The sequence below is a fragment of the Mesoplodon mirus genome (genome assembly GCF_964341445.2).
Source record: "Mesoplodon mirus genome assembly, chromosome: X".
In the NCBI taxonomy this organism is placed as follows: Eukaryota; Metazoa; Chordata; class Mammalia; order Artiodactyla; family Ziphiidae; genus Mesoplodon; species Mesoplodon mirus.
The window spans coordinates 17,839,819-17,862,425 of record NC_138981.1 but is presented as its reverse complement, the minus strand read 5'-3'; the positions used below and the strand labels follow the sequence as shown (position 1 = coordinate 17,862,425).

General features: G+C 43.6%; 1 protein-coding gene across 14 annotated transcripts in view; it reads left to right on the top strand.

Moving 5' to 3' along the window:
• The first annotated feature begins 21,338 nt into the window (after window positions 1-21,338).
• ADGRG2 (adhesion G protein-coupled receptor G2) overlaps window positions 21,339-22,607 on the top strand; it is a 110,464-nt gene continuing 109,195 nt past the window's right edge. For 12 of the 14 annotated variants that reach the window (XM_082608913.1, XM_082608910.1, XM_082608905.1 and 9 more), the window contains exon 1: window positions 21,439-21,515. The gene's annotated coding sequence lies outside the window, so the exon portion shown is untranslated. Of the gene's footprint in view, window positions 21,516-22,040; window positions 22,098-22,607 lie in introns of those variants that run through there. The other 2 variants (XM_082608906.1, XM_082608901.1) reach the window with 2 other exon arrangements.

The following is a 22,607-nucleotide window of genomic DNA, read 5'->3' as shown; positions in this document are numbered from 1 at the left end:
TGCCTGCACATGTGCACATGCACGCACACACAGACACACAGACACACACATACACGACACATGTTTTGTTATCCTATAGAAATAACCTAAAAGGAAACTCCTTGTGTGAGTCTTTACAACTTAGATCACCCTGAGGATCCCTGATTTATTCATTTTGGTAGATCAGTTCTAGATGATTCCAGCTGACAGGGACTTAACCACCAATGCCTTCTAAATTTTTTTTTTAATAATAGTTTTATTCACATAACATAGAGCTCACCCATTTAAAGTGTACAATTCAATTTTTTTATATTTACAGTTGTGGAACCGTCACCACAATAAATTTTAGACCATTTCATCACCCTAAAAAGAAACCCCCATACTCATTAGCAATCACTTCCCATTTTCCCTCAAACCTCCCCCTTGCCCCGCTCCAGCCCTAGGCAACCACTAATGTACTTTCTGTTTCTATATATTTGCCTATCCTAGATATTTCCTATAAATGGAATTATGCAATATACAGTTTGTGGCCTTTTATGACTGACCTCTTTCACCTGGCATCATGTCTTCGATGGTCATCCATGTTGTAACATGTATCAGTACTTGTTTTGTTTGGCAGCAAATTATGCTTAGAGACTGAGATTGTCTTTGCCAATCATTTATTTAACACAAGTTCAGTGCAGGAATTATAATCATTTCGCAAGCTAGTAGCATACAGGATAATGTCTCTTAATAAGCCAATAAAGAGATACACCAAACCAGTGAGAGATTAATCACACTACTATCCCAGACAAGGAGGAGATGAAAGGAAAGTCCAAATTTAGATGACGTGTACGACTTGGTTCTCAGGAGAGTCGGCTTCGCCAACCAAGCGCTGACATCCAGCTGCGGGCCGCAAAAGTGCGAGTCCCTTATTTTTAGAGCATATTGCCAAGGAATAGAAGCACTGGTGTTGGTGGGCAAGATGATCTCCTTCACAGGGAGCTTCACAGTTTTCACCACTGCCAGGAGAGAGTTGCTTTGCCTGGGCAGGAGCTAATGCCCCAAGGTCTTTGGAGAGCTCTTCAGATCAGCGGAGTAGACTCGTCCAGACTGGACACTTTCTAGTTGCCGGTCAAACCTCTTGGTATCTAAAGCTTAAATATCCCCCAGCCACAGTGGCTCTTCTACGTGTTCAGTAGCTCAGTAGCTGAGCTACTGAGAGCTTATAAATAACCACAGATGTTGATGACAACATCCTGACGTGGCCTCCTCCATGTAAACAACTTTACTCTTAGAACTAAACAACTTCATTCTTAGATCAAAACAAGTGGTTGTGAAATCATATCAAACTAATACACAAAAGTACCTCATTCCTTTTCATGGCCAAGTAATATTTTATGGTATGGATATGCCATGTTTTGTTTATCCAGTTGATGGACATTTGGCTGTTTCTAATTTGGGGCCATTATGAATAATGCTGCTATGAACATTCATGTGCAAGTTTTTGTGTAGACATATGTTTTCATTTTTCTTGGGTATATACCAGAGTAGAATTGCTGGATCATATGGTAACTCTATGTGAAAGCTTTTGAGGAACTGTCAGACTGTTTTCCAAAACCACTGCACCATTTTACATTCCCACCAGTAGTGTATGAGGGTTCCCATTCTCCATATTCTTACCAATACTTGTTATTTTCTCTTCTTTTAATTATAGCCATCCTCATGGGTATGAAATTGTATCTCATTGGGGTTTTGACTTGTATTTCCTTGATGACTAATTATGACCAAATTTTCATGTGCTTATTGGCCATTTGTATATCTTCTTTAGGGAGATGTCTGTTCAGATCCTTTGCCTGTTTTTATTTTATTTTATTATTTATTTATTTATTTATTTATTTATTTTTTTTGCTGTACGCGGGCTTCTCACTGTCGTGGCCTCTCCCGTTGCGGAGCACAGGCTCCAGACGCCCTTTGCCTGTTTTTAAATTGGGTTGTCTTTTTATTATTGAGTTGTAAGAATTCTTTTTATTATTGAGTTGTAAGAATTCTTTATATTTTCTAGGAACAAGTCCCTTAGCAGTTATATGATTTGCAAATGAGAGGGAGCAGAATTTGCTCCCCCAGATATGCCTCTTTGGCATTTTATTTTGAGCTGATTCTTTTTGAGAGGCAGCAGACCCAGGAAAAATCTCTGAAATCTGAGTGGAAGTTGCCCTTTTGTTAGAGAGATTTTACATTTATAAGGAAAATCTCCATTTGTAAGGGTGTCTCCATCTCTGTAACAGGAAGAGAAAAATGACTAAATCTTTAGAAACTCTTACCAGTGGAGAAGGCGTGAACTTATATCTGCATAACAACCTTACCCTTGTTTGTTGTTTCCTGGTAACCTCCTATTAACTGGCCTTCCCCACTTCTACCCCCAACATCTTCTTTTGTCTTTAGCTGGAGCTGGTACTGAAGGTGGTGGCTTGGGCCATTTCAGTGAGTTACTCAGTTCCCCTGGGTCTCTCCCATGTATACAGCAGGTGTGCATGTTCTTAAACTTCTATTTGTTTTTCTCCTGTTAATCTGTCTTTTTATTAGGGGCAGGGGTGTCAGCCAAGAACCTAGAAGGGTAGAAGGAAAATTATTTTTCCTCCCCTACACAAATATTTTCTTCCAATCTGTGAGTTTTCTTTTTATTTTCTTGATGCTGTTCTTTGAAGCACAACAGTTCTTAATTTTGATAAAGTACAATTTATTTTTTGTTGTTTGTGCTTTTGGTATCATTCTAAGAAATCATTGCTTAATCCAAGGCCAGGGTGATACAGGTCTATGTTTTTTTCTAAGAGTCTTACAGTCTTTACTCTCATTTCGGTCTTTGATCCGTTGTTTGAGTTAACTTTTGTACATTGTGTAAAGTAGGTTTTTATGCTTTACACAATGTAGGTCTCCAACTTAATTCTTTTGCATGTGGGTATCCAGTTATCCCAGAACCATTTGTTGAAAAGACTGTTCTTGCCTTATTGAATTGTTTTGGCACCCTTGTTGAAAATCAATTGACTGTAAATGTGGAAGTTTATTTCTGGACTCTTAATTCTATTCCACTGATCTCTATATATGTCTGTCCTTATGCCAGTACCACACTGTCTTAATTAATGTGGGTTTTTTAAAATATATATTTGAATTTTTTATTTTTTATTTATTTATTTGTTTCAGGCATTCTCAGGCTGGCTTTATCAAACATTTCTAAGCATTTAGTTCAAAATGTTTTTGCCCTTTTTGTTTTACTTTCTACAAAACTGCTATAAGATGCCAAAGATGAGCAGAAATTGAGAAAACTTTCTATCTCAAAAATAATGACAGAAGTTTAGAAACAAATGTTAAGAGAAAAACGGCTTGAGTGTTAAAACATAATTATCAACCCATATCCCTCTAATGTATGATAGTCCAAGATGTTGATCATGGAAGTAATTGAATAATTCAGTAAGTCTTGTGTAGACCCTATTAATTTCTTTTTTTTTTTTTTACCAAGGAGACACAGACATACAATGCAAACTATAAATTGTTGCTGAAAGAAATTAAAGATCTAAATAAATAGAAAAACATCCATAATTAATGTGGTTTTGTATTAGGTTTTGAAATCAGTAAGTTTTTTTTTTTTTTTTTTTTTTTTTTGCGGTACGCGGGCCCCTCACTACTGTGGCCTCTCCCACTGGCGGAGCACAGGCTCCGGACACGCAGGCTCAGCGGCCATGGCTCACGGGCCCAGCCGCTCTGCGGCATGTGGGATCTTCCCGGACCGGGGCACGAACCCGTGTCCCCTGCATCGGCAGTTGGACTCTCAACCACTGTGCCACCAGGGAAGCCCGAAATCAGTAAGTTTAAGTCCAAATTTGTTATTCTTTTTAAAAATTGTTTTGGCTATTCTGGGTCTTTTCCACGTCCATACGAATTTTAGGAACAGCTTGTCAATTTCTGTAAAACACCCAGCCTTGATTTTGCATTTAATCTGTAGGCCAACTTGAAAACTACTGCTATCTTAACAATTTAATTCTCCTGATCCATGAACATGGATATCTGTCCATTTACTCAGGTCTTTAATTTCTTTTAACAATGTTTTATAGTTTTCAGAATATAGGTTTTGAATTTCTTTCTTTAATTTTATTCCTGAGTGTTTTATTCTTTTTGTTGCTACCGTAAATGAAATTTTTAAAAATTTCATTTTCTGATTGTTCATTGTAAGTATATAGAAATACAATTGATTTTTGTATATTGATTTTATATCCTGTAGCCTTTCTGAACTTGTTTATTAGTTCTAGTAGATTTTAGAGAATTATTTGGGATTTTCTACATATAAGGTCACGTTATCTGTGAAAGAAGATAGTTTTACTTCTTCCTTCCTGCTATGGCTGCCTTTTATTTCTTTTTCTTGCTTAATTTCCCTGGCTATAACCTGTAGTACAATGTTGAGTTGAAATATTGAGAGCAGACATCCTTCTCTTCTTCCTGATTTTAGGGAAAACCATTAAGTATGATGCTAGCTGTGGTTTTTGTTGTTGTTGTTTGTTTGTTTTTTGGCAGATGCTCTTTATCAGGTTGAGAATATTCCCTTATATTTCTAGTTTGTTGAATGTTTTTATCATGAAGAGGTATTGAATATCTTCAAATGCTTTTTCTGCATCTATAGAGAGGATCATGTGGTTTTTTCCTTTATTTTATTAATATAGTGTATAACAGTAATTGATTTTTGCATGTTAAACCAACCTGAATTCCTGGAATAAATTACACTTGGTCACAGTGTATAATCCTTTTTATAAGATGCTGTGGATTTTTACATCTGTATTTATGACATATTGGTCTGTAGTTTTCTTTCCTTATGATGTCATGGTCTAGTTTTGTTATCAGGGTAATACTGGCCTCATAGAATGAGTTGGGAAGCATATCTTCCTCTTTCATTTTTTTTTTCTTTTTAAAATTTATTTATTTTATTTATTTATTTTTGGCTGTGTTGGGTCTTCCTTGCTGTGTGCGGGCTTTCTCTAGTTGCAGCAAGCGGGGGTTACTCTTCGTTGTGGTGCGCGGGCTTCTCATTGCGGTGGCTTCTCTTGTTGCAGAGCACAGGCTCTAGGCACGTGGGCTTCAGTAGTTGTGGCACATGGGCTCTAGAGCACAGGCTCAGTAGTTGTGGCACACAGGCTTAGTTGCTCCGCGGCATGTGGGATCTTCCTGGACCAGGGCTCGAACCCATGTCCCCTGCATTGGCAGGCGGATTCTTAACCACGGCGCCACCAGGGAAGCCCCCTCTTTCATTTTTTGCAACAGTTTGTGAAACCCAGTATTAGTTCTATAAATATTTGGTAGAATTCACCTGTGAAGCCATCTGGGCCAGGGCCTTTCTTTGTGGGTAGTTTGTATGGTTACTTATCCAGTCTCTTTACTTGTTATAGGTTTCTTCTTGAGTCAGTTTAAGTAGTTTGTGTCTTTCTAGACGTTTGTCATCCAGGGTATCTAATTTGTTGTCATACAGTTGTTGATAGTATTCCTTATAATCTTCTTTATTTCTTTAAGGTTGGTAGTAATGGGCCCTCTTTCATTTCTGATTTTAGTAATTTGAGTCTTCTCTCTTTTTTTCCTGGTCAGTGTAGCTAAAGATTTGTTAATTTTGTTGATCTTATCAAAGAACCAACTTTTGTTTCATTGATTCTATTGTTCTTTTATCTTATTAATTTATGCTCTAATCTTTATTATTTCAATGTTTTCTTTTTTTAATATTTATTTTAATTTAATTTAATTTATCTTTATGGCTGCATTGGGTCTTAGCTGCGGCACGTGGGATCTTTTGTTATGGCTTGCGGGTTTTCTCTTCTCTAGTTGTGGCACATGGGCTCCAGAGCGCATGGGCTCTGTAGTTGCAGCACACAGGCTCTCTAGTTGTGGTGCGCAAGCTCAGTAGTTGTGGCACACAAGCTCAGCAATTGTGGTGCATGGGCTTAGTTGCCCCGCGGCACGTGGGATCTTAGTTCTCCGACCAGGGATCAAACCTGCGTCCCCTGCATAGGAAGGTGGCTTCTTTACCACTGGACCACCAGGGAAGTCCCAATGTTTTCTTTTATAAATGAAAAGAACTATGGCTTTAAGAGGCAGAGAGAGTTGCCCTAAGAAATTGACACACATACCTTTTATCCTTTCTTTTAAATGTAAGTCTTAAGCTTTGGAAGTATAAAATGAATCAAGTATCAAGACTCAAGATGCACAGTACAGGGTTTTCATATAACCCTGTCCACCATAATTAATCAAACTTGAGTGAATGAATGTGTTAGAGAGTGGCTAGCTGATCACTAAAACTAGATCCTCTTCCTCCTGGGCACCTAGGTGAACCGCATTTCCCAGCCTCCCTGCAGTTAGGTATAGCCATATGGCTGAGCTCTAGCCTGACCAATAAAATGCAAGCAAAAGTGAAGTGCACCATCCAGACCTGGCTCATAACACTACCCATTCACAGTCCTCCCTCCCTTCCCCCCAACCTGCTGGCTGGATGTTGGCCCTCAGGGCAATCTTGAAAGTCATAGACTGCAGATGGTAGAGCCTCTCTTACTGGCTGTGTCTACCCTATTCATCCACACTCAAGAGTAGTGTAACCAAGTTCCATTGTGATTTTTGTTATAAAGAAGAAAGAATTGAAACTTTCCAGAATTCAACCCTGAGATGACTCTAAACCCTGTAGATACAAAGTTTTCCCACTTGAATCTGCTGTAGCCTCTGTGTGCTCGAATCTTTAGAATTTGCATGGTGATTTAGGAGGTATAAAGGGCTGTCATATATTATCTCATTTAATCCTAAATGAATGTAATGTCAATGAGAGTGGAGAATATGCATATCTTGGCCCCTTCCTCATTCCCAGCACCTCCCACAGTATCTGGCACATAATAGGTACTCAATAAATACTTGCTAAATGAACGGATAGGAAAGCTTGATTAGTTTGAGGGCATGGAGAGAGAGACTTACAAGAACCTAGAAGCAGTTTAAACTGTGGTTCTTATGTCTAGAGCAATATTAATGTACAGTATCAGTGCCTGGCACATAGTAGGCATGCAATAATATATATTATTTATATACTTATAATGTATATATAGTATATACATCATGTATTAGATATATATACTATTATTATATACTTTAATAAAGCATAATTTTACTAATTAATTTACTTAAATATATCTAATTGGCATTAGAATGACTTGAGAACTTGACCATCTAGCCAGAGTAAACTTGATGAATAGGCAGAATCCAATAAGAGGCATTCAAGTATTTCAGCCCTCTGAGATAGGATAAAATTTCATAATAGAGTGAAGCCGTAGATAGATTAGGTAAATCCAATCAGACAGTGAAGCACTCTGGATTGAAGAGTTTTTTATTGACTCTTATCAGATGAAAAAGGGGAAAGAAGTTACAAAAGTAAATAAGCCTTGACTTGAACTTACTCCGGGGATTCTGAGAGCAAAACTGACCTCATTTATGGGATCTGAACTTGGAGTTTTCTGTTGGGATGGCCACTATGACAAAATGTTGGGGCGGAGGGTGGGACCATAAGGCCGTTTGGTTGTAAGAAAGATCACTATGAATGTCTGTAGTTCCAGATCGCACATTCTGACCAAATCTCAGCCAACTGAGAAGATAACCCCAAAATTCACATGGGGTGTGACCCCAGATTGCTTGCAATGACATCATTGTCTCCTTAAATGGCACCTTTAACCCAAGGTTTCTCCACCTTGGCACCATTCATATTTTGCACTGGATAACTCTCTGTTGTAGGGGACTGTCCTTTTGCATTGTACCATATGTAGCAGCATCCCTGATCTCTACCCGCTAGATGCCAGCAGAATTTCTCCCCCACTCAGATTGTGACAACAAAAATGTCTCTGGACATAGGCAAATATGCCCTGAGAGACAAAATCACCCTCTATTGAGAACCACTGCTTTAACCCTATGAAGATTTACAGTTCAGTGTGGAGCTAGATAAATAAATCAAACCCACAGTGTTAATATTTTTGTCTTAGATGTGGAAATTCTCTGTGTATATCTATTTGCAGTGTTTAACATAATTTTGAGTATTTGACTGTCTAACAAATTGGCCTTATGTTTCTAATTTTAAATGTGTACATGACTAATTGATTTAGGCTTGTGACAACTAGTTTACCAAGTTTGTAAACAATATTAGAACATTTGAGAGAACTTACTTAAAAGTTTAATTTATTAAATATATTAGAGGGCTTCCCTGGTGGCGCAGTGGTTGAGAGTCCGCCTGCCGATGCAGGGGACGCGGGTTCGTGCCTCGGTCCGGGAAGATCCCACATGCGGCTGGGCCCGTGAGCCATGGCCGCTGAGCCTGCGCGTCCGGAGCCTGTGCTCCGCAAGGGGAGAGGCCACAACAGTGAGAGGCCCACGTACCGAAAAAAAAAAAAAAAAAAAAAAAAAAAAAATATATATATATATATATATATATTAGAATCAGTGACATTCTTGAGGAAGTTCTTTGTTAGGAAACAACTGATATATTTAAACAGAAAATACAATATATTAAATGTATAAATTTGGCTTAAGGACTTCCCTGGTGGTGCGGTGGTTAAGAACCTGCCTGCCAATGCTGGGGACACAGGTTTGAGCCCTGGTCCGGGAAGATCCCACATGCTGCGGAGCAACTAAGCCGGTGTACCACAACTACTAAGCCTGTGCTCTAGAGCCCGTGAGCCACAACTACTGAAGCCTGCACGCCTAGAGCCCGTGCTCCGCAACAAGACAAGCTACCGCAGTGAGAAGCCTGTGCACCGCAACAAAGAGTAGCCCCTGCTCGCCACAGCTAGAGAAAGCCCGGGCGCAGCAACAAAGACCCAACACTGCCAAAAATAAATAAATTTATTTTTTTTAAAAATTGGCTTAAAATTATTTAAAAGAGCTTAATTGTCAAAGTCCCTGTAAAGTTATTGATAAAATGCAATTATGTTTATAAGGAAAACAACAGGATTTGTAAGTTGATCTTAAAAGCTTAAGAAAGATCTAGGTTTTTAAGTTTTAAAATTTGCTAATTTAATTTAAATCAAATATTATTTCCAAGAACCAAATTAATCTCTGAATAATATTTTCTGTGTGCGAAAGCCATCCTTGAGGACAAAAAAGAACTTCACGTTGACGATAAGAAGTTAGTTGCCTCATAAGGGGTGTGACCGATGGTTTTACACATAGTCCCTGGGGGGCTGTAAGGAACAGTCTTTCATCCTCTTATTTAACAGAATCACTTTCTGGAATGATGAATAAAATGTATGACTAAAAATGAGAAAATCGAGGGGATAATATGGAGGAAAGTATTCCCTCAAAATGAGGGAAAATGTTTTGAGGTATTTATTTATTTATTTATTTACACGACCATTTTATTTTATTTTATTTTATTTTATTTTATTTTATTTATTTATTTTTTTTGCGGTACGCGGGCCTCTCCCTGTTGTGGTCTCTCCCGTTGCGGAGCACAGGCTCCGGATGCGCAGGCCCAGCGGCCATGGCTCACGGGCCCAGCCGCTCCGCGGCATGTGGGATCCTCCCGGACCGGGGCACGAACCCGTGTCCCCTGCATCGGCAGGCGGACTCTCAACCACTGCGCCACCAGGGAAGCCCTTATTTTTTAATTAATTAATTAATTTTAAAATTTTTGGCTGCATTGGGTCTTCGTTGCTGCATGCGGGCTTTCTCTAGTTGTGGAGAGCGGGGGCTGTTCTTCGTTGAGGTGTGCGGGCTTCTCATTTCAGTGGCTTCTCTTGTAGCGGAGCACGGGCTGTAGGTGCGTGGGCTTCAGTAGTTGTGGCATGCGGGCTCAGTAGTTGTATCTCGTGGGCTCTAGAGTGCAGGCTCAGTAGTTGTGGCGCACGGGCTTAGTTGCTCCGCGGCATGTGGGATCTTCCCAGACCAGGGATTGAACCGGTGTCCCCTGCATTGGCAGGTGGATTCTTAACCACTGCACCACCAGGCAAGCTCCTTGGGATTTTTAAAATTGAATTTGAGGGGAAAAATATTCAGGATAAGTTGTCAATACTCTCTTAAACCTGGAGTAAGAACCAGCGCATCTAACCTACAGGCCCCGATTTCCCAGCCCAGCTCCCGGGAAGAGCCTGGTTTTGGAAGGACAGGGGCGTAGAAGGTGGCCCTGGCCAGCTACACGCTCCACCTGACACATGCCTCAAGGACAGTTTGGGGGCTGGAGACACAGAGCAGGCAAACACGTGAGCTGAGAGCTGTCTGAATAAACTGGGCCCTGCACATGCTCTGCTGGTGGTTCTCGCCTCCAGTCTCTGGCCTGGAACCAGCTGCTGGAAGGTGGGCCTCAGGGACACAGGTGCGCTGCTGGCTCTGGGGATGCTGCCATGTTGTAGCTCTCTCCCGCCAGGGGCCGCCGGTGCCGGGCTGCACACTCAACACTTTGCCTTTATTATCTGTGAGTCCCCCCAGAGCTGGCTGCTGTCTTTCCCCCAGTGACCGATGGAGAAATTGAGGCTCGGAGGGGTGGCCACTCAGCTAGGGAGGATAAGCTGTCAATCTTCTAGGCAAAAACCAGTGAGTAAAAATAAAGTGTCAGAAGAATCAGAAAATAATTTTATCATAAAATGAGACTGATTTGGTGAAGTCTCAGGTAGCAAATGCTATATTCAGTGAGCTTGGGGCTTAGGGTTGTGTTGATTTCTGAATTTGTTTGGTAATATGGTGAACCGTACGTCCAGAAAACACTAAACCTTTTTTTAAAAATCACGATGTCAGTGGGTTCTTTGGTTGTCGAATTTCACTTGCATATAATTGCCTCAAAGTGTAGGTACAGCATTTGAAACAAAATGAAAAAAAAATTAAACTGATAATGATGTTCTTGCTCTCTGAATAAACTCTGTTTGTAAATAGAATATACCAAGCATGGTAGTTTTAAAGACCAATCCTAATTTTGTGAAATACATTTTTATTTTTCTAAACTGGAAAAGAACTGTATGTCTGTCAAGGGCACTGAAGACAGGCAATGGAGAAACAGGTTTGATTTAATTTACCAAAAAAAAAAAAAAGAAAAAAATTCCAAACTTGGTTATAGGTTTTTTTCCCCTTATAATTAAAACATATTTGTATTTTACATCTTTAATAATGAATAACTTTGGGAATAAATGTTTATTTTAGTTGAAAACGGTACAAAGACTAAAATATTAATGAGGGGGTCTAGAAAAAATTTGAGAGGCAGGGATGGAAATAGAATGATTTATCTTGAGAATTATCAGTACAAATATTAGTAACCACTAACATTGATTGAACGTTTACTGTGCTGGATAGTCTACTAAATCCTCAACACCTGTGCTTCTCAAATTGTAACATGTATAAGAATCATTTGGGGGAATTCCCTGGTGGTCCAGTGATTAGGACTCAGTGCTTTCACTGCCAGGGGCCCAGGTTTAATCCTTGGTCAGAGAACTAAGATCCGACAAGCTGGAGGCACAGCCAAAAAAAACCAGTCCTTTGGGGATCTTTAAAATGCAGATTTGCAGATTCTGTTTTAGTAGGTCTGGGGAGAAACCTGAGATTTTGCATTTCTAAGAAGCACCCAAGTGATGCAGATACCACTGTCTGGGTTTGTGAACCAAACTTTGGATAGCAAAGTTTTAGTTGGATCATCTCATTGAATTCTCACAGTAACTCGATGTACTATTAATGTCTCCATTTTGCAAATAGAGAAACTGAGTCCTAGGGAGATTAAGTGATTTGCCCAAGTAGTGGGGCTGGCATTCTGACTCTAAATCTACATTTTAAAATTAGAATCATCTAGCCAGTGGTTCTCAATTCTGGCTGCACATTAGACCCACCTAAAGAGCTTTTAAAAATACTGATGGCTCCGCCATTTAAATCAGGTTCTCTAAGGATGGGGCCTAAGCATCAGTATTTATTTCGAGCTCCCCTGGTGATTGTAATGGGCAGTCAAGTCTGAGTACCACTGGTCTGCGTCAACCCCATTCTTTTACAAATAAGGCAATTGAGGCCCCCACCACAAAGAGTCAGTGTTTGTGACCAGGAACCCAGGTCCCCTGATTTAGTCAGTATCTGAATAAGAAGCCACTGTAATACAGGCTGGGGTTGGAGAGGGGGAGATGTTTATCTCTGTTGAAAAAAACCCTTAATTTAAACCTTATTAAACTATCAGCTAAGAAAAGCCTACAGGGCACTTACCATAAGACACTAAAGGGACTTCCCTGGCGGTCCAGTGGTTAAGACTCTGTGCTCCCATTGCAGGGGACACAGGTTCAATCCGTGGTCAGGGAACTAGATCCCACATGCTGCAACTAAAGACCCAGCACAGCCAAATAAATAGGTAAATAGTTTTTAATAAAAGACACTAAAGAGGATCTAAAGTAATTTACTTTATTTTGAGGAAAAAGGGTACTTGACTGTTAAAAAAGCAGGATCAGAATGAGCCTCAGAAACCCAAAAGAATGTAAGGGGTGGTGGATATGCTGGGTCTTAGAACAATTCTTTTTTTTTTAAATTAATTTATTTTATTTTTTATTTTTGGCTGCGTTGGGTCTTTGTTGCTGCATGCAGGCCTTCTCTAGTAGCGGCGAGAAGGGGCTACTCTTCGTTGCGGTGTGTGGGCTTCTCACTGCAGTGGCTTCTCTTGCTGTGGAGCACGGGCTCTAGGCGCTCGGGCCTCAGTAGTTGTGGCTTGCGGGCTCTAGAGCACACGCCCAGTAGTTGTGGCGCACGGGCTTAGTTGCTCCTCGGCATGTGGGATCTTCCCGGACCAGGGCTCGAACCCGTGTCCCCTGCATTGGCAGGAGGATTCTTAACCACTGCGCCACCAGGGAAACCCACCACAATTCTTCTAGTCTATACTGGGAGAAAATTAAAAAAAAAAAAAGAACAACGAACTTTGTTGTTGGGCACAGTATTTTGATTGGGCACAGTAAGATTGTGTGACTATCTCAAGAAATTTCACACCTATCCCCAGTGTGCATAAGATCACCGATTTTGAAGATTTCTAGATTCACTAAGAAAAGTTTACACTATGAAATGATTCATCCACTTATTCAACAGATATTTGTGAAGCACCTGCTATGTGCTAGACACTAGATCCTGAACATACGGCAGTAGACAAGACAGATATAGAGGTTACAGTCTGAGAAGGATGCTGCCCGTCCTAATGCTCTTGCCCTTGACTTCAAGGGGAGGAGGCATGTGACTTAGGCTTAGCCAGTCATTATACTCCATCCTCCTCACCATGTGATGGTTAAAGCTGGGCCAGTGAGAGTGTGTCCCTGAGATTATTATATTCAATACACCGAACCAGGAAGCAGGAGTTCTGTTTCTTCTCTGGGATTGCTATCTGGGCTAATAGAAGCTAAGGGTGTCTACAGCCATGTCTCATGCAACTTAGCATGGAAGAAGCCCTGTGAGAAGGGAGGGGATTGGGACCAGCTGCTGAGAGAGAGAGAGACAGAAATCCGATGACATAATTTGAATTCCTGTATCCAGAATCTATTCCACCTCTGTCCTTCCCAGATATGTGAGCTGATAAATTCCCTTTCTTACTTAAGCTTGTTTGAGTCAAATTTCTGTCATTTGCGCCCAAAAGAGCTCTGACTCAGACTTACAGATTCACTGAATGAACAAGCAACATGAACCTCTGAGTTTTTCTAATACAGTGGCTCTCAGACTGTGGCCTCTGAACCAGAACCTCGGCCTCAGCTGGGAACTTGGGAGATGCAAATCCTGGAATCGTATCCCAAACTTACTGAATCAGTAAGTGTGGAGGAAGGGCCCAGACATCATTTTTAACAAGCCCTCCAGATGATTTCAATCCACACTAAAGTTTGAGAAACTGTTCTAATACAGCCCTTTCCATAGATGTGAAACTAGAAGCCCAGAAAAGGGAGGTAATTTGCTAAAGTTCACAAAACTAGTCAGAGGTTGCTTTAGACCCTCTTAGTAATCCAGGGGCTGTAGGGTTTAAGAAAGGAGGGCCACTTGGAGTTTTGAGGGAAGTAAACACATGGATTGGCAAAGAGAAGGGGGAAAAATATTTTGGGTCAAATAATACAGTACGGTTGGAAACACTTGCTGTGTGTTTCCACAGGAGTTTGGAGAATGTCTTACTCATCTCTTGGCTCCCCAGCTGAGTCAACAACAATGTGTTCAAGCTCCATGGCCAATGGCAGGAATCCAGGAGAGTCCTTTCTATGTGCCAGCAAAGAGGAATTTCTTAGAAAAGCTACAGAAGTTACGCTACTATCACATTTCACTTTGTGGAGTGAAAGAATAAAGAGGATGAAACAAAAAGCAGGGAACTTCAGTTATTCCTAAGAGTCCCACCTCTCCAGCTGGGAGAAAGGGATTTTATTGTTGTTCTCGCCAGGGCAGAAGTTCCCCAGAGGGAAACTGGGCACCTAACCGGGTGACTTGGAGAATAACTTGCTTTTTTGGAACTTTTTTTTGTCAGGTGGAGGGAGAGAGCAGCAGTATTCCAGAGTGTCCCTGGAAACTATTTAGTAGCCTGCTTTCCGAAGATTTGCCCAGTCTGCCCTGGGGACGTGGTCTATCCAGAGGCAAACCTAAGAAAAGAGAAGGCCTGGCGCCATATGTATGAAGCCTTCTTCTTCTGTCCTTCTCCTCCTCTTGAGTATACAGATAAGCATAGGAGGGAGAAGAGCAAAGGATCAAGGGAAGTTTCTGGCACTATCAGTTTCAGAGAGTACAAGCTTTTAATAGCCAATATACACTTTTGCTTTGGTATATCTACTCAGGCAAGGCCAATGCCCTCCAGGAAGTTAACCGATAGGAAAACGAAAGCATCACCTCCTCTCATAAAAAATCCATGATTCACACATTCATTCATTCATCAATTACTTATTAAATATCAACTGTGTGTCAGGCACAGGTCTAGGCACTAGGGAAACAGCAGCAACAAAAATAGTAAAAAACTACAACAACAAAAACAACCTTGCCCTTATGGAACGTATGGAACTTTCTATCTTTTTGGGGAGAAAGACAGTAAACAAAACAAGCAAGTAACATAAGTTGGCTGGCAGTTAGTGCTATGGAGAAAAAATAAAACAGGGAAAGAGTAGAGACAGAGCTGGGGGTGGTGAAGAAGGGAGTTTGAAAGAATAAATAAATAGGGCGACCAGGGAAGGCCTCACTGGGATTCAGTGTGGCCTTGGTCATAAACCCTCAAGAAAGATCTCCTGAAGCTGGAAAAGACCCTGAGAAAGAGACTCAAACAACAGATCAAGAAATAATTTGATCAGGTAACTACTGATATCTACTATGGTATAGATGAGTGCTCATCAAATATTCCATGTACTTTCCTACATTTCCCAGCCTTCCCTGCATTAGGTTGGAGCCATAGGACTAGTAGTGGCCAATCGTTTGTGAGCAGAAGTGATATGGGGCTTCCCTGGTGGCGCAGTGGTTAAGAATCTGCCTGCCAATGCAGGGGACATGGGTCTGAGCCCTGGCCCGAGAAGATCCCACATGCCGCGGAGAAACTAAGCCCGTGCGCCACAACTACTGAGCCTGCGCTCTAGAGCCCGCGAGCCACAACTACTGAAGCCCTCGCACCTGGAGCCCGTGCTCGGCAACAAGAGAAGCCACCGCAGTGAGAAGCCTGTGTACCACAACGAAGAGTAGCCCCCACTCACCACAACTAGAGAAAGCCTGTGCGCAGCAACGAAGACTCAACGCAGCCAAAAATAAATAAAAATTAAAAAAAAATCCTGTTAAAAAAAAAAGAAGCGATAGGTATCATTTCTGGGCTGAGGAATTTAAAAGCCCAAGTGCTTCCTTCCCCTTCTCTTGCCTACCTTGGCCATCTTGGAGGCACATGCTCCTGGCTGATTGTCTACCCTCAACCCATTCCTCTCGTCTCCTCATTTTGTTTTCAGGCATTCATCCTTCCCTCATGCAGCCCGTGTGACTCAAGCTACACTGATCCCATCCTTAGCTGCAAAGTCAGTCTGCTGGGTCTAACCCAGTGGTTCTCTTAAGTGTGGTTCTCAGGCTAACGACATCAGCATTATTTGGGATCTTGTTAGAAATGTACAATCGGAAAAGTAAATTCTCAGCCCCCAACCCCTCCAGACTACTGAATCAGAAACTCTGGGGCTGGGGCCCTGCAATTTGTTTTTTAATAAGCCCTCCTGCTGATTCTGATGCAGGCTTATATTTGAGAACCACTTGTCCTCACCAATTATGTTAATCACATTCCCCTTGATAGTGATTGCTTCCTGAATCCAGGTTTAAGCCAGTCAGTGTCTGGCATTCCCCTGGCAGCTGAACTGGTCCAAAGGGAGTCATGTGATTTAAGTTGGCCCAAGTCAGACTGAAGAGAAGGCTGTTGAAGCTACAGTTGAAGGAAGGTTTTTTTCCTTTCCTAAACTTTCTAGGACCCTGCTCCTTCCTTTACCCCTTTTGATGGACACGAGTGAGGTTGCCTTCTTTGCCGACCATGAGGGAAACTAGGCTGCGGGCAGAGCTGAAAGGATCACAGTGAAAAGGAGCCAGAATGCTTGCACTGTGCCCGTTCCCTGAAATAACACATTTCCTTATGATTTAAGCCAGTTGGATTTGTGGTTTCTTGTACTTATAGCCAAAAATGTCATAACTACAAAGAAGTTATGAGACCCAAGGAAGTATGGGGCCAATGGGCATACCAGAAATATTCTAGGATGATGAAGGACGTATTTAGTTAACAGGCATTTTTTTTTTCACCAAGTTCTCAAACACTAGACCCAGCTAGAATAACTGTTATAACTTGGGGAAAAGCAATTTAGGACAAATAAAATGGAGCATTACTTCATGCACTGGGTCGCCAGGTGGTGAATTGACTAAAAATACACAACTAATTTTTTTTAAAAAGGAGGGGGACTTAAGTAATCTTCTTAAGTGAAATGAAAAAAAAGGAGTAATACACAAGATGAGCCCAGAATGTATTGTAGTTCCAGAAAGTAAGAAAGTGCTCGAAAAAGAATGGAACGCACGAACCAGCCTGAAAGAACTCCCAGTGACTGAAGCCAAGACAAGTTGACAACAAAATAAATAATGATAGCATTGGATAATAAACCAGACTAAAGTAATTACCCGTGAGTCCATAATGATATAAATAAATACTTGAATAAGTAAAGAAATGGGAGAGAAGATACAGCTCTTCCCTATAGAAGAGTTCCAGTGAATTAATGGAGAAGGAATGAATGGAAGAAATGGAAAAGCACTGTTAGAACACCACAGTAATCATCGCTGCAAGTGTGATCCACTGATGGATGCTAAAATTAATGGAAGAAAGTTTGAAGAGAAACAGGATATTTGTATAGTCTCAAAGTATCTTCCTCAAGGGAGAAAATGAACATAGGAGACAAACTAGGGTGTCACAGGGCTGTGTATGTCCAGGGTTTTCCCCTGAAATATACCCTGTGGTTTCAAACACAGGTAAACTGAGAGATTTGGTTTAAAATTGCATGGCCAGGACTTCATGGGTTCCTCCAAGAAACAGGAAGGGGGTCAGAGACCTTCAGTTAGGACTGAGTTGGATGAGGCCTGGCCCAAAGTGTTGTCCCCTGTGTTCTACTGAAGAACCCAAGGGGTTCGTCTTCCTCACCGCCCCCCCATCTCTACCCCAATGCCAAGGCTGCTCTCTGCAGGCAGGGTGGTGGTGAGTCGCACAAGCTAATGCCAGTGTGCAGATCTACTGGGATGCATTTAGTTTCCTCTGGATTTTCTGGTTGGTTATTTGTGTTGGCAGGGGGCCACACTCAGTTCCTCCCAAACTGGAACACATTCTCTGGAAGGGCTGGTCCCACCATTCTCATCTTGGTCGAGGCCAAAGTCTGGTTTCATTGTTCGTTAAACTTCCATTTGTAATTTTCATTGAACAGAATGACAATCTGTCCAACTGTCTTCATTCAGTATTTCAACAAGAGAGAGTCTTTTTGCCTCCCACGACAGTGTGTGATTTACTTATCTCTTCCATTGTGCAACAGGTTCACCACCATCACAACTAGCACAATGTCCTGGAGAAAATTTTGTTGTATCACACGGTGACTTCACTCACATCGGCAGTGACTGGTTTCTCACCTAAGTCCACCACAGCCGACACCACAGAGGATAAGATCACATCACCAGAGACTTCTCTGGTCTGAATGTGAGTGCCTGGAGGGCTGGGATCACCTCTTGTCCATCTTCATCCTGCCCAGAGTCTGGCACATAGTAGATGGGATAGTCATCAGTGCAGTTCATCAAGTATGATGAACTACCTCTCCACTTCCTAGGTCCTTGTAGGGCTGCATTTCTCGGCCCTCTGTGCCTGGGTGCAACTATGTGAACAGTTCCAGCTGACGAGTTGGGAGCAGAAGTGTTGTACATCACTTCTGGGCTGCAGCACTGAAATGCTTGTGGTCCAGAACTCTCTTTTCCTTCTAGCTCAGCAACCAGCCGTGTTTGAGAAGGTGGCTCCTCAGTCAGCCTGGATCCCTGAGTGACTGGAGGAAGTAGAGCTCCCCGTTCCAACCTATAATGACAACACAGTGTAAGACATAAACCTTTGTTGCATTAGCCATAGAGATTTTGAGAGTTGTTTGTTACTGCAGCATAACCTAGGATATCCTCACTGATACTGTAGGCATTAAAAACAAATGTTTGTTGAATGAATGAATGACTTAAACCAGAAAGGATTTCTGAGCAGTGGTAGCTCCAGAATTTCTATAAAAGGGAAATTCAAACTTGGTAAGCTGATTACAATTTTGTGGGAAGTGGGGGCCGTGTTGGCTAGGGGACTTTTCTTGTTTTGTGTATATAGTACACTGTTTTTGTTAGATGCCTTTTATTTGGGGTGTTGGAGTGTTGATGGAGATTATGGGGGCCCAAAAGACCCCATGCCAACTCTTGGCACTACCCCTGGAGTTTAGATTGACCTTGTTACCTGCTATGTATTTTTTTTTTTTTTTTTTTTTTTTGCGGTATGCAGGCCTCACTGTTGTGGCCTCTCCCGTTGTGGAGCTGTGCTCCGGATGCACAGGCTCAGCGGCCATGGCTCACGGGCCTAGCCACTCCGCGGCATGTGGGATCTTCCCGGACTGGGGCACGAACCCGTGTCCCCTGCATCGGCAGGCAGACTCTCAACCACTGCGCCACCAGGGAAGCCCCCCCCCCTTTTTTAACATCTTTACTGGAGTATAATTGCTTTACAATGGTGTGTTAGTTTCTGCTGTATAACAAAGTGAGTCAGCTATACATATACATATATCCCCATATCTCCTCCCTCTTGCGTCTCCCTCCCACCCTCCCTATCCCACCCCTCTAGGTCAAGCAACTTTTAATATGAGCTCTACATATATTAACTTTTTATTGAAGTAAAACATACATAGAGAAAAGTACACATATCATAGGTGAGCAGCTCAATGAATTTTCACAAACTTAACAGATCCATGTAAGTAGCACCCAGATCAAGAAACATTACCTGTACCCCATAAATCCTTCTTATCATCCTTATAATGGTTGATGCTTCCAGTCATCAACTCCCCAATGACCACCATTCTGACTTCTAACTTCACAGATTGGTTTTGCCTGTTTTATACTTTGTATAAGTGGAACCACATACTATGTATGCTTTTGTGCCTGACTTCCTTCGCTCAATATTGCTTATGAAGTCCATCTACGCTCAGCGTGGCAGTGGCTTGTGCATTCACTGTCTGGTATTCCATTTTGAGACTATACCACTGCAATGTTTTCAATCCATTCTACTGCTGATGCACATTTGGGTAGCTTCCAATCTGGGGCTATTACAAATATATGGCGATGAACATTCTCGTTCCTTTCCTCTGGTAGACATAGGCACTCATTTCTGTTGAGTATATACGTAGGAGGGGAATTGGGACATCAGGTAGTTGTGTGCTCAGTTTTAATCGATTCTGCCAAATAGCAGTGTATGAGATTTCTGGTGGCTCTACACAATGTGAAGTCTTTTCTAACATATGCAAGTGTTAAGTGAATGCAAATGCAAACAATTTAACCCTTTGGAATAGCATTCAATCTATTAAAATATACTATTTTACTCTTCATCACAGTTCTGCCTCCAACTTGTTATGTAACCTGGGTGAGCTTCCTGCCGTCCACTCCCCCTTAACCCAACCCTTTCCATTCATTTATCTAGCTAGAATGTTGTGAGTGTTAATAAACTGGTGTTTGCAAAACAAAATCAACCCCCTCCTGCAGAGCGGAGTATATATCTCATGGGTGTTGTGTTTAATATGGCAGAGCCAGACAGGGGTGTGCTCTGCAAATCTGCACTTTATAAACATCCGCTCCAAAGCTCTGAATGCAATTCAGAATCTAGAATTTTGTTTTACTGGTAAAGAAAAATGGAATATTCTCCTGTAGATTTTAACGAAAGAAAGAGAATGGTGCTTTGAAAGTGATAAAGCATCTTGCAAATATTGGAGTTAGTTGACTACAAAGAGGAGGGCTGGAGAGGGTAGTGTGGGGATGGTGTAAAAGGGGCCAGAGAGGGAATTCAGAGCGCTTTCCCCCCTGGCCTCTACAACCAATTCTTATTGTAGAACCAAGCTACGTTCCCCTGGGCCTCGGTTTTCCCATCTGTAACACTGGGTACTTTTGACAAGCTGGTTAGGTGATCTGTAAATCTTATGCGGATCTAGTTTTTATTCTAGAATGTGCAGAGGAAGGAGATGCTGACAGAAAAGGTAGAGGGGACCAGGGACAACTCACTTCATATACTACCCCCCACCCCCCAGCAGTCAGAGCGCTGGGGATCCCAGTTTCTAGGTATCTGGTGTACCAGGTAACCATGGAACCGAATTCGTTCTCAGGACCCCTTCCTTTTACCGACCTCTCCAAATCCCCCTCCAAGCGGTCTGACCTCTGCATCGGGAATATTGTGGCAGAGGGGCGACCTCGGGGTTCCCACCCATCACAGTGCACGGTGCTCAAAGTGGTGGGACACGCATTTGGGTACCAGGGCGACCCCTAAAGGTGAGCGGCTGGGTGTGGAGACTGGAGGCCCCTAGGAGCACGCCGAACCGGACGCGGGGCAGCGGAGGTGCTCGCGGTCCAGGGAGTCCAGAAGCGCCACGCGGGCCTCCGCAGGGTGGGGTGGGCCGCTCAGCCCGCGGACCCTACTTCTCTCCCCGCCCCGCAGCCAGGAACTCCCCCCGGCTTCGGGCGGTCGAGCTACTCGCTCACACCCTCCCCCCTCCGCGCCCCGCCCGCTCCCCACCTCCGCGCCCCGCCCGCTCCCCACCTCCGCGTCCCGCCCGCTCCCCACCTCCGCGTCCCGCCCGCTCTCCACCTCCGCGTCCAGCCTCGCAGCTGCCGAGCGCCGGACGCGCCGGACGCGCCACGCCGCGCTGGGCCGCTGAAGAGCAGGCCGGCAAGCCGTCCGGGAGCGGCGGGGGCGGTGCCCAGCCCGCGGGAGGGAGGAGTAGGGCCGCGGCCCGAGCGAAAGGGAAAAAGGAGGGCTGGAGGGCGCCACCAGCCAGCCCGTCGGCGGGGACCGGCAGGTAAGCGCGCGGCGCCGGGATGGGTCTGTCTTCCTCGGGTTCCTGAGACCCGGCCGGGGAGCCGCGGAGCTGGCGACCAGCGCGGGCGGCTCGGGCGCAGCGCCTGGACCTGAAGTGCGACGGGACGGCGGGGCGAACGCTCCCTCCGCCCGACTGCGGCTCTGAGCCGGGGCCCTGGGCCGCCCTGAAAGGCGGAGGCTGAGGGCCGATCTCCGGGAGCTGGCACACCGACCGTGGGAGAGTGCGCGCCGTGGGAAAGGGGGCTCTGGCGACGTGTTCTCCGAGGGAGAGGGGCGTGTGTATCCAAAAGCTTAGCACGGGCTCCAGCTCTCCCCACCCCTCCGCGAAAAAGAGCCACGAGCTTTATTCGCGCGGGCGGTCTTCGAGACCCGCCTGGTGGGGACTCAGTTTGCCGCGCCGCGCAGTGGAGGCGGCGGAGCCTGCGGAGCGCGGACGCGACCCGGGCCCCAGACGGCTTGGCGCGGCAGCGTCTGTCTGGACGCAGAGCAGGTGGCTAAGGGCGCGGCGGGATGGAGCGGCAGCCAGGAGCCTGAGGGTGGGACAGGAGACTGGAGGTCTCGGGTGAGCGCTTTTCGACAGGGACTTGCCATTTCAAGGCTCCGGATCTATATACGTTTCAGGTGAGGAGAGAGAGCGCTGACGGCCTCCTGAGAGCCAGATGAGGCAGGCAGCAGAGGTTTTTTCCGTGGCTGCTTCGACAGTGACACTTATTTGTATGTACCGTCCACATGAATTCCCTGGGGATCTTGTAAAAATACAGATTCTGATTCAGTAGGTCCGGCCGGGGTGGGGCCCGACAGTCTGCATTTCTGACGGGCTCTCAGATGCTGCTGCTGCTGCTTCATGGATCACACTTTACACGGCAGGCCCTGCAGAAATACTTTTTGTCCAACAGGCTGAAAACCTTAGGAAAACTGGGACATTGGGAGAGGAGGTCCTAAGACTTTACAATCCCACCTCCACCCCAAATACACACATTAAAACGATTGCTACTCATTTAGTAGCAAAATGCTTTACTCTTACTGGGTTACCAGCCAAATACATTATCTGATAGTAGAGCTGGCTTCATGG